Raw genomic sequence first — 14,017 nt, 5'->3', positions numbered from 1 at the left:
TGGATGGGGGCAGCCGTAGGATCCGCCTTGATCATTTCCCATCTCTTAGGGATCAGTGTCCTACATTGCCTGATGCCTAATGTCTTGAAAACCATCATTTTATATAATTGTGGTTTTTTTCCAGGTGAGATCATGAATCTAGTCTTGATTACTCCATCTTGGTCAGAAGGAGAATTTCCATCTGTGTCGTTTGCTGAGGTGAAAATCCAGATTTCTGCAGTGGCATTGGGCCAGCACTGTGGCTCCATTTGATACAGTTTCCGTTCTGCCTATTTCTCAGGACAGCTTTTTGAGGCATCACACAGTCACCTCTCTGTACTCTGTTTACCCACCCCCTCACCTGCCTGGTTATTCTGCCTGTCCATCCTTGCTTCTCCTTTTTTCTAGTAACTGCATTCCATGTTGTTCTTTGAGGAACTGTCATTTGACCACTCTCCTTTCGTGTGGAAATCCTTTGGAATTGGCATGATCATCAGAATGTGTCCTGTCCCTTCCTATAAGGATGGCTTCAGAAATGCATATGTGACTGAACACATGTAACTAAGAGTCCTCCAAGAGAAGAACGTGGTCCCTAATGGTTCCTGTGGAGGGAACTTTTGTAGAGGGTTCTTATTGCAGGCATTCAACTACGTGAGTCTTTCTGAAGTGACCACTGTGGTTAGGAATAGGAAGTTCCATTTCACCTGTGTATGTGTGGGGTCTGAGTATGATTTGCTAAACTGGTAGAATAAAAGCATGGCGCTGTCACGTTCGTTACCAAATGGAGAGAGAATACAGCCAATGCAGGAGAGACACACACAGAGAGAAAGAGAGACAGAGAAAGAGAGTATTTGGGAAAAGAAGGCAAATTCCTTAGGAGACTATTGAGGACACTGAGGGCCTGGCTCAAGATATACCAGCAGTCAACTAGTCTAAATTTTCCAGGTAAATTTTATTTCCTTTTTTTTTTTTTTTTTTTTTTGAGAAGGAGTTTCGCTCTTGTTGCCCAGGCTGGAGTGCAATGACGTGATCTTGGCTCACCGCAACCTCCGCCTCCCAGGTTCAAGCGATTCTCCCCCCTCAGCCTCCTGAGTAGCTGGGATTACAGGTGCCCACCACCACACCCAGTTAATTTGGTATTTTTAGTATAGACGGGGTTTCTCCATGTTGGTCAGGCTGGTTTCAAACTCCCGACCTCAGGTTATCCACCCACCTCGGCTTCCCAAAATGCTGGAATTACAGGCATGAGCCACCACTCCCGGCCTTACTTCCATTTCTTATTGTAAACTTTTTATGTGTGTTTTTAAGCCAGAATGGTTGGGATTTAGTTATTGGTATGTAAAATAATCCTAGTATGACATTCACTGTAAAGCTGTTCACATTGCCCTTTGTTAGTTAGCCCTGCTTGTACAGGCATAGTGTGGGTTGCAGATTGTGTCAGCACCCAGAATACCCAGTCTAAAGCAGGAGTGAGGCCCCAGCCATCTCTGGAAGGGATGGCCTGTACAATTATTGATTTTTTTCTAAGAGTCCTGAAGCACAGCATGGAGTGTTTGGAAGTTAGGTATGCCCTTTATTTCACAAATAACAGCAATTATATTGGCCCCAAACTGCCTCCTTGTTTTTATTTGTTGAAACTGGATGAATTGAGGGGTGAGAGTGAAGGGCTCTCAAATCCTTAGCTTATGCAGAATGTGTACACTAAGACCTACTTTTAAATATCTTTTTTCCCTGCTTTCCTCTTGCTACAGAGAGAAAGCACAAAAGATTTTTAGAAAAGGTGATACTGTTGGCATAGGAGATGGGGGAGAAAACAGTTTTCCAACTTAGTGATCATCTGTTGCTAGTTCTCTGTCCTTCTCCTGGATCTGGTTATCAGTGGATCACTGTGTCCTCTGAAGGCTCTCCCAGAGCTGTACTGGGGATTACAGGGATATATAAGGACCACTTCATGAAAGCTCACTTTTTTTTTTTTTTTTTTTTGAGATGGAGTCTCGCTCAGCCGCCCTGGCTGGAGTGCAGTGGTGTGATCTCGGCTCCCTGCAACCTCTGCCTCTCAGATTCAAGCAATTGTCCCGTCTCAGCCTCCCAAGTAGCTGGGATTACAGGCATCCATCATGCCCAGCTAATTTTTGTGTTTTTTTTTCTTGGTAGAGACGGGGTTTCACCGTGTTGGCCAGGCTGGTCTTGAACTCCTGACCTCAGGTGATCCACCCGCCTCAGCCTCCCAGAGTGCTAGGATTACAGGCGTGAGCCACAGTGCCCGGCCAAAAGCTCACCTTTAATTCAGCTCCATCTATCTTGTGTTTCTCCTGTGCATTTTCTTTTCTCAAGGCATCGAGCTTTCTCCAGTGGCCGGAGCTGCTAATTAGTTATCGCAAGCTTCTTTCCTTAGGGGAGATAAAACGGTTTTGATAAAATCAAAGCGCTTCTAATTCAGATTCAATTCCCTTGTTCTTGTTTCTTAGGTCCCCAGCTTAGAAGGGGGCTGGTTGATGCTTCCTTTTACTTCAAACTGTTTCTTCTCCAATGTTAAATGGTAAATCCATACCTGACGTATCTGTTATTGATAAAGTTCAGATGGTATTTCAAGTTTCTGCAGAAGCTTTCTCACTTTCTGCGTGAGCATTTCCTAAATGGAAAGATTCTTCCTTCCATAGGATATTTTCAATTTGAGTTCTAAGAAATGTATTTATTAGATTTTTCTTTTTCTTTCTTTTTTTTCTTTTGGTTTACTATCTTGTCTTCTAGTTTTTTTCCTCTAGGAGAAAGTGCTTACTTTAAAAGCACAAATAGCTTTCTCAAAAGGGACTTTGCCTAATGGATAATGCGGTCTTCCTTTTATAATCCACTCTTTATATTTAATTTCAGATTTCCATCTCCTACATTATTTTCTATTGGCTGGTAGATATGTGATATTCAGAAAGGTTTCCATCAGATACTTAAACTAAATCTATCATTTAGGATTTGTGTTCTGTATTCATTAGAGTTCCAATAATTTCCTTCTTTCTATTCAAGTCCTTCTCCCTTTCTTTCCAGCCTTCAATTTCTTGTAAAAGAAATTTTCGATGTTTTTAAAGACCAGAAAGCACTTCTTAGGTTGTGAATTATTCTTCTGCCAGGCTCATAAGCTCTTTTCACTCAAGTGACTTAGAATGGCCGGGCTTCATCTTACAGAAACCATGTCTAACTTTGAAAGCGACCCATATACACACTTCACCATGGAGAGAGGGGGCTCCCTTTTGGCTTATTTTCAACAAGGCCTCTTTTATCATTACACAAGGAGATAAACCTATTCAGATTAGTATTAACTGATGACAAACCCAGTGTATCTAACTCACTCAAAGAGCTGGCCTATCTTGAAGGAAGCTCAAAGATTTCCTGGGTTTATAATCTAGTTAAACGTGTTAAGAATTTTACAATATTTTTCACTTTGTCAGATAGTCTTTTGATTACTTGCTTTGTCCATGTTAAATTATGTATTTTTTAAAGACTATTAAGAAGGATTACTTACCATCATCTCCCCAGGAACCTAGAGGACCTGTGTCTCCCGAGCCTTCAGACACCCCCACTGCTAAGGCAGAGCTGGGAGTAAAGGCTTGTGGCCATCAGCAGACCTAGCACAGTAGCCAAGGCCCTGCACGCCTGCCTTTGGTGGCCAGACACCAGATTAGACACAATACTACACTGGACCCTGAGGAATGTGGAGCTTGGAATGCAAACAAGCACCTGGCAACCAGGACAGGCTACCAGGGACTAGAGAACCAGGAGGCTTCACTGGGTAACAAAGTTCTACCCAAGCATTCTCTTGCATTCCACCTGGGGAACGAGACAGCACCGGGTCTCACCCTGGCAAGGCATGAGGCTGTGTGCTGCCAGAACGACCAGCAGGGGGCGCAAAGGCCACTCCAGGCACCTGCTGGCCTCGGAGAAAACAGAAAGGAAATCAGGAAGCCCACTCCTGCTGTCTTTTCTCTGCAAGGAAATGTGCCAGGGCACTGCAGCCCAGACAGTCGGCAGTAGAGGACCCATGAAGGTCATTATCACTGCTTTTCCCTCCTCTTATTGAAGCTCTTCCCTCTGCAGCCCTGGAAGCCTGATCCTACCTACAGATGTCAGAGAAATCTCCCTCCCTCAGGGTCCCTGTCTAGTTTGTTTTTGACCCGACCACAAATACTAGGGCAGAAAAATAATGGATGGTACAAAGGTCTTTACTGTCTTTTGTTGGTCTGTTTTTATTTTTTTGAGGTGTTTTCCCATGATAACGAGTGTAATGGCATAATGTATTTCACGTTGTAAACCAAAAAGTATCTGAGACAAGACTCAATCAATTTAGAAGTTGATTCTGTCAAGGTTAAGGACATGCCCGTGACACAGCCTCAGGAGGTCGTGAGAGCACGTGCCCATGGTGGTCAGGCCATGGTTTGGCTTTGTACATTCCAGGGAGACTGAAGACATCAGTGGTCCAGAAAGGCGGGACAACTCAAAGTGGAAGCTTCCAGGTCATAGGCGAATTCAAAGATTGTCCGATTGGCAATTGGTTGAAAGAGGTTATCTAAAGACCAGATATCCATAGAAGGGAAGGTCTGGGCTCAGATAAAGGGTTGTGGAGACCAGGATTCTTATCATGCAGATGAACCCTCCAGGTAGCAGGCTCAGAGAGGATAAATTGTAAATGTTTCTTATCAGACTTTAAAAGGTGTCAGACTCTTAAGTCAATTCTCTCCTGGATCAGAAAAAGTATTTTTAAAAATGTTTATAAGCTCAATTATTTTAGTAATTTATTGTTAGCAACTTTGAGATCTGATTAAGTAATCTTTGCTAAACCCAAGATAGCAAGAGCTTTATCCTAGAAACTTTATTCTTTTAATTTAAACACTTGGGTCTACAGTCTCTCTCAAAATCAAGTAATGGGTCACTTCAGTTCCAAGTGTAACAATGAAAAATGAAAACTGTGAATTACCTCTTTCCCTATGTTTTCACAGTATCTTTGTGCAAAGAAAGCAGCAAAGAGAATTGCATCATATAAAGAGTGAATTAAACCATCTAAAGGAGCAAAAAGTCATCATCACATGGACAAGAAATTAAGACATAACATCCATATCACTATTTGCAAAGTGGTTTATTCCTACAGACAATGCAGATATGTAAAAAGGTTTTTCTATAGTTTCATCCTTTGTGGAACCTAAAGAGATAAGCCTACGTTTTGAAATAAAATTTTTAAAAATCATGTAAAAAAATGACCTACTGTAGCAATGACATTTTGAAGACATCTCATAGAACATGAAGACCCCCCAGTATTATGAATTGATAACGTGATTGCTTTCTTGGACTGGATGGATAATTTCCCTAATGGACATTAAAGCATTTGGATCGTTATTTTCCATCTGGAAAGTGATAGTGTCCTGATTGTCTCAAGTAAGGGCACCCCATGAAACACAGACCCAGGTCATGTCCTTCTCCAAATTTTCCTCCATTAAAAAAATCTAAAAAATAAACACAACAAATATGACACCATAACTTATCTAAATTTTGCAAATTCATAAAGAGATCATTGATGCATACTAACGATGTGAATTTTAAAAATCTGATATGTAGTGTATGCACTTTGCGAACAAAAGTCAAAAAAAAGGTGTACTTTTCTTCATGAATGCCATTTTTCATTTTCAAATTCCACTTTTTCTTCTTTTATTGAAACCACATTTACTACATGGCATACATGCATAGTGAGATCTGGAGAGAAAATGCTGGGATCTGCGGCTCAGACTTTCTATATTCTAGGGGGAACAAGTTTCCCCTAAATTACCTAAATTATTTTTACATATATAATTATGTAAATTTAGATTTTTTGTTTGTTTTTTAGAGACAGGGTCTTACTATGTCACCCAGGCTGGAGTATAGTGGCATGATCTTGGCTCACTGCAACCTCCATTTCCTGGGTTCAAGAGATCTTCATGCCTCAGCCTCTCAAGTAGCTGGGACTACAGGTGTGTGCCACCACACCTGCTAATTTTTGTATTTTTTTTTTTTAGTAGAGATGTTATTTCACCATGCTAGCCAGGCTGGTCTCGAACTCCTGACTTGAAGTGATCTGCCCACCTTGGCCTCCCAAAGTGCTGAGATTACAGACATAAGCCACCACGCCCAGTGATATATATATATATATATAATTAATTAAATATTAAATATTTTATATATTTAAATATATATTAAATATTTTATATATTTAAATATATATTAAATATTTTATATATTTAATATATATTAAATATTTTATATATTTAATATATATTAAATATTTTATATATTTAATATATATTAAATATTTTATATATTTAATATATATTAAATATTTTATATATTTAAATATATATTAAATATATATACATTTTTTGAGACAGAGTCTCACTCTGTCACTCAGGCAGGAGTGCAGTGCTGCAATCTCGGCTCACTGCAACCTCCGCTGCCCAGGATCAAGCAATTCTCCTGCCTCAGCTTCCCGAGTAGCTGGGATTACAGGGGCCTGCCATCACCCCAGGCGAATTTTTCTATTTTTAGAAGAGATGGGGTTTCATCATATTGGCCAGGCTGATCTTGAACTCATGACCTCGTGATCCGCCCACCTCAGCCTCCCAAAGTGCCACCATGCCCAGCCTTTCAGGATCATTTTCTGCCAGCTTTTTAGACTGATAAAAGCATGCAGCTTCACAGATTGGTTCCATAAAGACAATTTTAAAGTTGTATGTCTATTATTATACAATGCCTGTGATGTTTGGAAAAAGGGGAGCCATTGATCATTAAGACATATCCAACTGAGACTTCCCTTTCCATACCAATGACAAAGGATGGCATTTGCCAAAAAGGCAAAGATGATTCTGACAGTTTCATGAAGTGCCTGCATAGCCAACAGGATGGCTTGTAAAAAATTTAGTGAATAACTCATGCCCTAATCCTGAAACATCTGCAGCAAACTTCAGGGATCCAAGCAACTCCTCAGTTGTCTTGAGTCTTTCTTATGTCTCCAGAACTCTGCATGTTTGAGCCAGTAGCATCTTTCACTCTTGGCCCCATACAAAACTCTTGCCCCTACACATATACATAATCAAGCTGTTAACGCAAAAAGAGCAAAATGGGAGCCATGGCCTCAGCTACTAAAACGCTAAGTTTTTAGGTAGTTTGCGCTCCTGATTAGAAAGTAAGAAATATTTGTCCTGTTTGTCTTATCATCAAATGAGGGCAATCTGGAAAAAAGCTTTTACTCAGGTTCATAGGAAAAAGGAAAGTTAATTTTTTAGAGATTCAACTTCTTTATGCCTTTTCAGATTAAACTTTTTCTTTTTTTTAAGACCCAGTCTCGGTCTGTTGTAGCTGTAGTGCAATAGCACAATCTCGGTTCACTGCAACCTCCCCCTCCCAGGTTCAAGCGATTCTCCTGCCTCAGCTTCCCGAGTAGCTGGGATTACAGGGGTGCACCACCACACAAGGATAATTTTTGCATTTTTAGTAGAGATGGGGTTTCACCATGCTGGCCAGGCTGGTCTCGAACTCCCAACCTCAGGCGATCAGCCCTCCTCAGCCTCCCAAAGTGCTGGGATTACAGGGGTGAGCCACTACACCCGGCCGATTAAACATTTTTTAAAATTGTTTATATTACTTTCAATTTCTGCAAAAAGAGCATTAAGTGTGTGGAAGAAAGTTAATGCATGTTTATAAATCCAAATGTCAAATTACAGAGATATTTACTTTTTCTTGTTTTCAGCAGCTGGAATCCTAGGAGCAGAAGCCCAGCATAAAGATCTCTGAAAGCCTGGATGCGTGGATTCCTCTCTTATTTCCCAAAACCGTGGGGTAGAAATGTGAATATCAGCATGCTGCACAGATCTCTACAGATGCCCAGGGAACTGAATTTCTAGACGTTATAATCTATGTTCTTTCCCAACCCCCGCTTCAGTTTACATATCGCAGGCCATAGATCCTGTTTGTTGAAAAGCCACCAGCTAGAAAACAAGAGTGGTTATAACCTGTGCTGCCCAGTGATCAGGAAAAGAGAGCGGATGAAACTTCCATGACTTTCTGTTAGTCTGATTAATATCCATGCCAAATGTAAGATAAGTTAAAAGGCCTTATTGCTTCTCACCAAAATGTTCCCTCACTAGCTATATACTACATTGAAATGTAAAGTTATGGGTATGTTTAAGTTTAATTTGTCAACGGGCATCCAACTCTTCTATTTGTGTTTTTACTTTGAGCTTAGTTGGAGCAGACAAATAGAGGTGACCTCTAACTGTTTTCCTCCTGAAGCCATTTTCAGGGCAGAAGTGCTTTACCCACTTCGTTGAGAAACCACCTTTGCATGCAGTACCCTGAGTTGTCTTCAGCACACCAAGCGTCCACAACATGGGAAATACTGTGCTTTAAATGTTGCTTTAATCACAGTGCTCATGAGTAAGGGCATGTCCTGTCTCTTATCCATGAAAATACTCCCACAAAACGAAGTCACACCTAGTATCTGTTAACAGAGATACTGAGTGGGTGAGGAAGACTCATTCCCTAATGCAATTCAGGTCACACAGGGTAAAAAAGAAAAAAAAATCCTTTTCTGTTGAGGATACAGATGGAAAGAAAATGGAAAATGCCTTTCAGAATGCACAAGCCTAGTTTTCTAATTGTATTTCAGGGAACATGCTGGTGAACTTACCTGTGTGGCTTGGTATTGTGGTGGGTTTTCAGCTTCTTCTCCACCAAATCCTTTGAAAAGCAGCAGTGGCAGAAACAAATAACCCAATTAAAAACAATAATAGCAACAATAAAAAAAGGAAAGATAAAGAAGAAAGCAGTGGTTTTCTTTGGCTAGCTGAGGAACTTTCTACTAGGCGTTAGCAATCTCTTTATAAACATTTTTCTTTACAGCAAATGCTTCATTCTCTAGACAAATGTGGAGAATTTTCAAGCATCACCAGACTCAATTCTTCTCCCCCTTTTTAACAATTAAAGAATCAGCTGAATGCCTGTGTTTAAGAGTCAAGCCCCTGAAACCTGTGATTTGTACGTTACTCACACCCTCTAGTCCTATTAGCAAGAGATGCTGGGAGAACTTCTTGATCATCAATTTGATGAGTTCCAAGGGGAATGTGGGTTTTGGTTGTGATGTTCATACACATAGAAATCTGGCTGTACACACGTACCTAAGAGTCCTCCATCTTTCCTTGCTTGCTCTACAGAAAATAAAGACAGAGAGTGTGTAAAATATCATATATATATATATTATACAAAGACCTCTTGAAAAGGTAATAAATTCTGGTGATTTGGGGCACAAAGGTGGGAAGCAAATCTCGTTTTATTGCTCAGTAATCCATCCTGCTCAGCCTGTCTCCCTTCTTAATTTCTAACAATCCAGGGGATCTTCCCAAGTCTCTGTTTGGGGCTGTGTTTGGAAAAACAAGGTCACATGAACCATTGGGTAAAAGCGAGGTGGGATTTTTCAGCATCATTGAGGATGGGTGACTCCTATTCAACACAGTGTTGGAAGTCTGGGCCAGAGCAATCAGGCAAGAGAAAGAAATAAAGGGCATCCAAATAAGAAGAGAGGAAGTCAAACAATCCTTGTTTGCAGATGACATGATCCTATATCTCAAAAACCCTATAGTCGAGACCCAAAAACTCAATAAGCTGATAAATAACTTCCACATGTCTCATTTATAAATGGGAGCTAAATGCTGAGAACTCATGGACCCATAGAGGGGAACAATCACACTGGGTCCTATTGGAGGGTGGAGGGTGGGAGGAGGGAGAGGATCCCGAAAAATAACTAATGGGTTACAGTAGGCTTAATACCTGGGTGACAAAATAATCTGCACAACAAACTCCCATGACACAAGGTTACCTAATAACAAACCTGCACATGTACCCCTGAACTTGAAATCAAAGTTATATTTAACAAATAACCATACAATAGATGACCTGAACACTTCTGTTTTGAATAGCTCAATCATTAGCCATTTGTGGTCATGAAAATGTCCCAGGTAATTCCTCTATGTCCTTCCAGGCCTATTTATTAAATATGCCAATGGCTCGATAGAACCCGCACTGAGGCCTTACTAGCCCAATGTCTGCTCTTTTAGCCATCCCATCTTAATAAATTAAAATACTGTCTCATTTTCTTATTCTAAAAATCTTGATATGCTTAATATTATATTTGCTTAGTATCAACAATATAATACTATTATTTCAACAACAATTTCTATTTTAAAAACTATTTGGGATTTGAGTAATTTCTTTTTTTTTTGACAATTATTTTTCCCATCCCCTGTGTTCCTGACAACTGCCTCTTGAGCTTGAGAGCTCATTCGTATTTTTCCTGATCCATTCATTTTCATGACTTTATTGAGCATACTTGTTGCTTTTCAATCTCAGTACACGTCCTGTGAAAGTTTCACCTTTGCTGGGATTATGGATGTGAATGCTTTTCTAGTCACTGAAAAGATGGATTTTCTCACTGCTAAGCTGAAACAGAATTTTGCTCATTTCTTTTTTTTTATTTTTATTTTTTTAAATGGCAGTTTTAATCTGCAACTGTTTCCTAGGGGATTTTCTTTTTGTACTTATTAATCTTGGTTTTATATTTGAGCCTGGGTGGCAAAATATGTTTTTCAGAAAATACTCATATGAATACAGGTGTTTTCTTTGAGACTTTTTTTTCATACTTTTCCAGTGAATGTTCAACCACCAGGTAACAAAATACAAGAACTGCATGTGATTCACAGATAATTCCCTACTTTTGCAAAATTCATGTCGAAAATTGACCCTTTCTCACTGGTTGTTAATATTGTTAAGTAAGATCTCTCATGCAATGCGAACATAAGATGTCGATGACAAAAGGAAGGAAACAGAAGGTGAGGATAAGTTGTTCAGTTTCTATTAATAGGCAGTAGAGTATGGAAAAGTAGAGAAAACCTGAAATTCAATATGGATTCCATTAATTAAAATAAAATGGCTAATCTCTTGGAGCTGGAGGCTATTTTTCTTAGCAAACTAAGGCAGGAACAGAAAACTAAATATCACATGTGCTCAGTTATATAAGTGGGAGCTAAATCATAAGAACTTATGAACACAAAGAAGGAAACAACAGAGACTGGGGTCTACTTCAGGGATGAGAATGGGAGGAGGGAGAGGAGCAGAAAAGATAAATATTGGGGCCGGCACCCTGGCTCAGGCCTGTAATCCCAGCACTTTGAGAGGCCAAGGTGGGCAGATCACCTGAGCTCAGGAGTTCAAGACCAGCCTGGCCAACATGGTGAAACCTCATTTCTACTAAAAATACAAAAAAATTAGCTGGGTGTGGTGGCACACACCTGTAATCCCAGTTACTCAGGAGGCTGAGACAGGAGAATCGCCTGAACTCAGGAGGCAGAGGTTGCAACAAGCTGAGATGTGCCACTGCATTCCAACCTGTGCAACAGAGTGAGACTCTGTCTGAAAGAAAAAAAAAAAAGAAAAGATAACTATTGCGTACTGGGCTCAATACCTGGGTGATGAAATAATATGTACAACAAACCGCCATGACATATGTTTACCTATGTAAAAAACCTTCACAAGTACCCCAAAACCTAAAACAAAAGTTAAACAAAAATAAAAGAATGAAATTTAAAAATTTAAAAGATAAGTAAAAATTAAAATTGAAAAAACAATGGCTAATCTCAATGAATTAAACTTCTATGTAAACAAAGTATGCCTCAAATAAAACATAATATTTTTACAAATAAAAAATATTTTTACATGTTTTAAAAAGACTTCTAGAAATCAAAAACAACAGAAAAAAACTACAAGAACAAAAAACAAAAAAAGCAAACAACAATAAAACCAACAACATGCAGATGTTGTTATAAATGTCCGTAAAAAACAAAGAGCAGTGTTTATTACAAATAAGGGCAGCTACAGTCTTATTTCCTTCCATGGGAGACTGGGGGGTTGTGCTATTTTTGGTACTTTCCTCTTGGCCAACAGGTGTGCCATGTGGGAATCATTCCTGAGTCACTCTCTCCTGGCTTCCTTCATGCTCTGTGGGATCACCAAGGTGGTCTTTATAGTCTCAATTTCTGCCCTCGATATAAGGGCATCAATTTCACATAAGCCTAGTCTCACACCAAGGGCAATAACTGTCCACCGTACCTTACCAATATCAAAGAATTAAACATCTGTCCAATTCTTTCTAATTGCAAACAGCTATCTGTCATGAGATGGGTATCAAGGCCCTTGGCTGAATTTATTTCTATGAATTAGCACTGAGCCAGTACCAGGCCATATATAAAACCGTTCCTAATACTTCAGCAATGCCTATGTGGGCTGTGTTAAAAGCACACCCTGTCTTATTACATATTTGCATTTGATTTTCAGGCCTTTGCCACCAGAGATCTTATTAATAATCCCCTGACAAATTATTTGGTGCTAACTTACCCTCTATTGCTGACCGAAGTCACAGCTCCAACTCTCTGAAAAACAGAAAGCATGTAGGAGAATTCAAACATAACAAAGTTTTGTTCGTTTTTTTGTTTGGTTTTGACACAGGGTCTCGCTCTGTCGCCCAGGCTGGAGTGCACTGCTGTGATCATAACTCACTGCAACCTCTGCTTCCCAGGCTCAAGCAATTCTCCCGCCTTAGCCTCCTGAGTAGCTGGGAATACAGGTTTAGACCACCACACCTGGCTTGGTGATCCAAAAAATTAAAAAATTGTTTTAGTTTTTTATAGAAACGGAGTCTTACTATATTACCCAGGCTGGTCTCAAACTCCTGGGCTCAAAGGATCCTCCCACTTTGGTCTCCCAAAGTGTTGGGATTACAGGCATGAACCACCATGCCAGGCCCATATGAAAACATTTTAAATCTGCAAGTCCCCCAGCCCCATATGTTGGCAGACCCACTTGATGTTATCACTGTCAAACAGGATGGAGTTTGTGTATGGGCCGCTGTCCTCTGGCAGGATGGTGATGCAGGAAGTGAACTTGACTCTCTTCCTCTTTGGGCCTGAAGAATTCATAGGTTCATTTTTAATTTCTTTCTTATAGACGTAGTCAGAAAGTCTAAATAGTTGACTATGGAAAGTCTTCTGGGAACTGCCATTCAGAAGGAAGTTCCTCTCCTCGAACTGCAGGCCCCTGTCTATCATGGTTGTGCACTCCTCAGATGGGAGTGTAATGTCAACAGGGTTCTCCAAAAGTTCCACTTCATTCCCAAGCCAGACCCAGTCATGGGAATGGGGGACGTTGCCCTGCTCACTCACAGCAAACCTTTTGTGTCTGTGTTTCCAGGAAAACGCCACGCAGTTGATCAAGAAGACCAGAATGACCGGGAAGAAGACGTAGAGTAGGGCATTCATGCCAGTCTCCAAGTCCGTTAGCCCCCTTGAGGTCACTAAGATTATTGGGCTCCAGTGACTTCTCTTGAGTGGGGAAGCTTGTGAAGCTGTCTGGACCACCATTTTTGAGTCATTTTTTCTTTTCTTCCATGGGAGACTGGGGGCTTATGCTTTTGTTGGTACTTTCCTCTTTCAACATGACCAACAGGTGACCATGTTGAAATCATTCCTGAACCGCTGTCTCCTGGTTTCCTTCACACTCTGTGGAATCACTGAAGTGGTCTTTACAGTATCAATTTATGCCCTTGATATAATTGCCGTGTCTTTGGTATTCATTGCTAGTTGGTTTAAATTTGATCTCGGCATTTCCTTTACTCATGGCAAGGACACTCTTCCTCTTGGTCTTCAAACAAGATCACTAATCACCATGTTTAACTCAATCAAAAGCCGTTGGCTTTCACCCTCCACAACCACAAAGCATCATCTAAACTCAAGACAGACACCACCACTTCATGTAATAATGAGACCGTAATCATCTCATTGAACCTTAAAGGTGACAAAATTTTTTGACAAAAATTCAAAAAGAAAGAAACCAAAGCTTTTTGTTATGATAAATATATTTCATACTTGCAAAATTTATTCATATAAATGTTGATGCCAAAAATTATTTCAATATACAGAATTAG

At 40.1% G+C, this 14,017-nt stretch overlaps 1 long non-coding RNA gene across 1 annotated transcript; it reads left to right on the top strand.

The window, feature by feature from the left end:
- The first annotated feature begins 3,781 nt into the window (after nt 1-3,781).
- LOC129010438 (uncharacterized) lies at nt 3,782-9,002 on the top strand. Its single transcript, XR_008492998.1, has 3 exons — nt 3,782-4,015; nt 4,965-5,397; nt 7,739-9,002. It is a non-coding gene; the product is annotated as an uncharacterized LOC129010438 (long non-coding RNA).
- The last annotated feature ends 5,015 nt before the right edge of the window (nt 9,003-14,017 follow it).

This window comes from Pongo pygmaeus, chromosome 10 (assembly GCF_028885625.2).
Source record: "Pongo pygmaeus isolate AG05252 chromosome 10, NHGRI_mPonPyg2-v2.0_pri, whole genome shotgun sequence".
NCBI lineage: Eukaryota > Metazoa > Chordata > Mammalia > Primates > Hominidae > Pongo > Pongo pygmaeus.
This window is presented reverse-complemented; position numbering and strand designations above follow the sequence as displayed.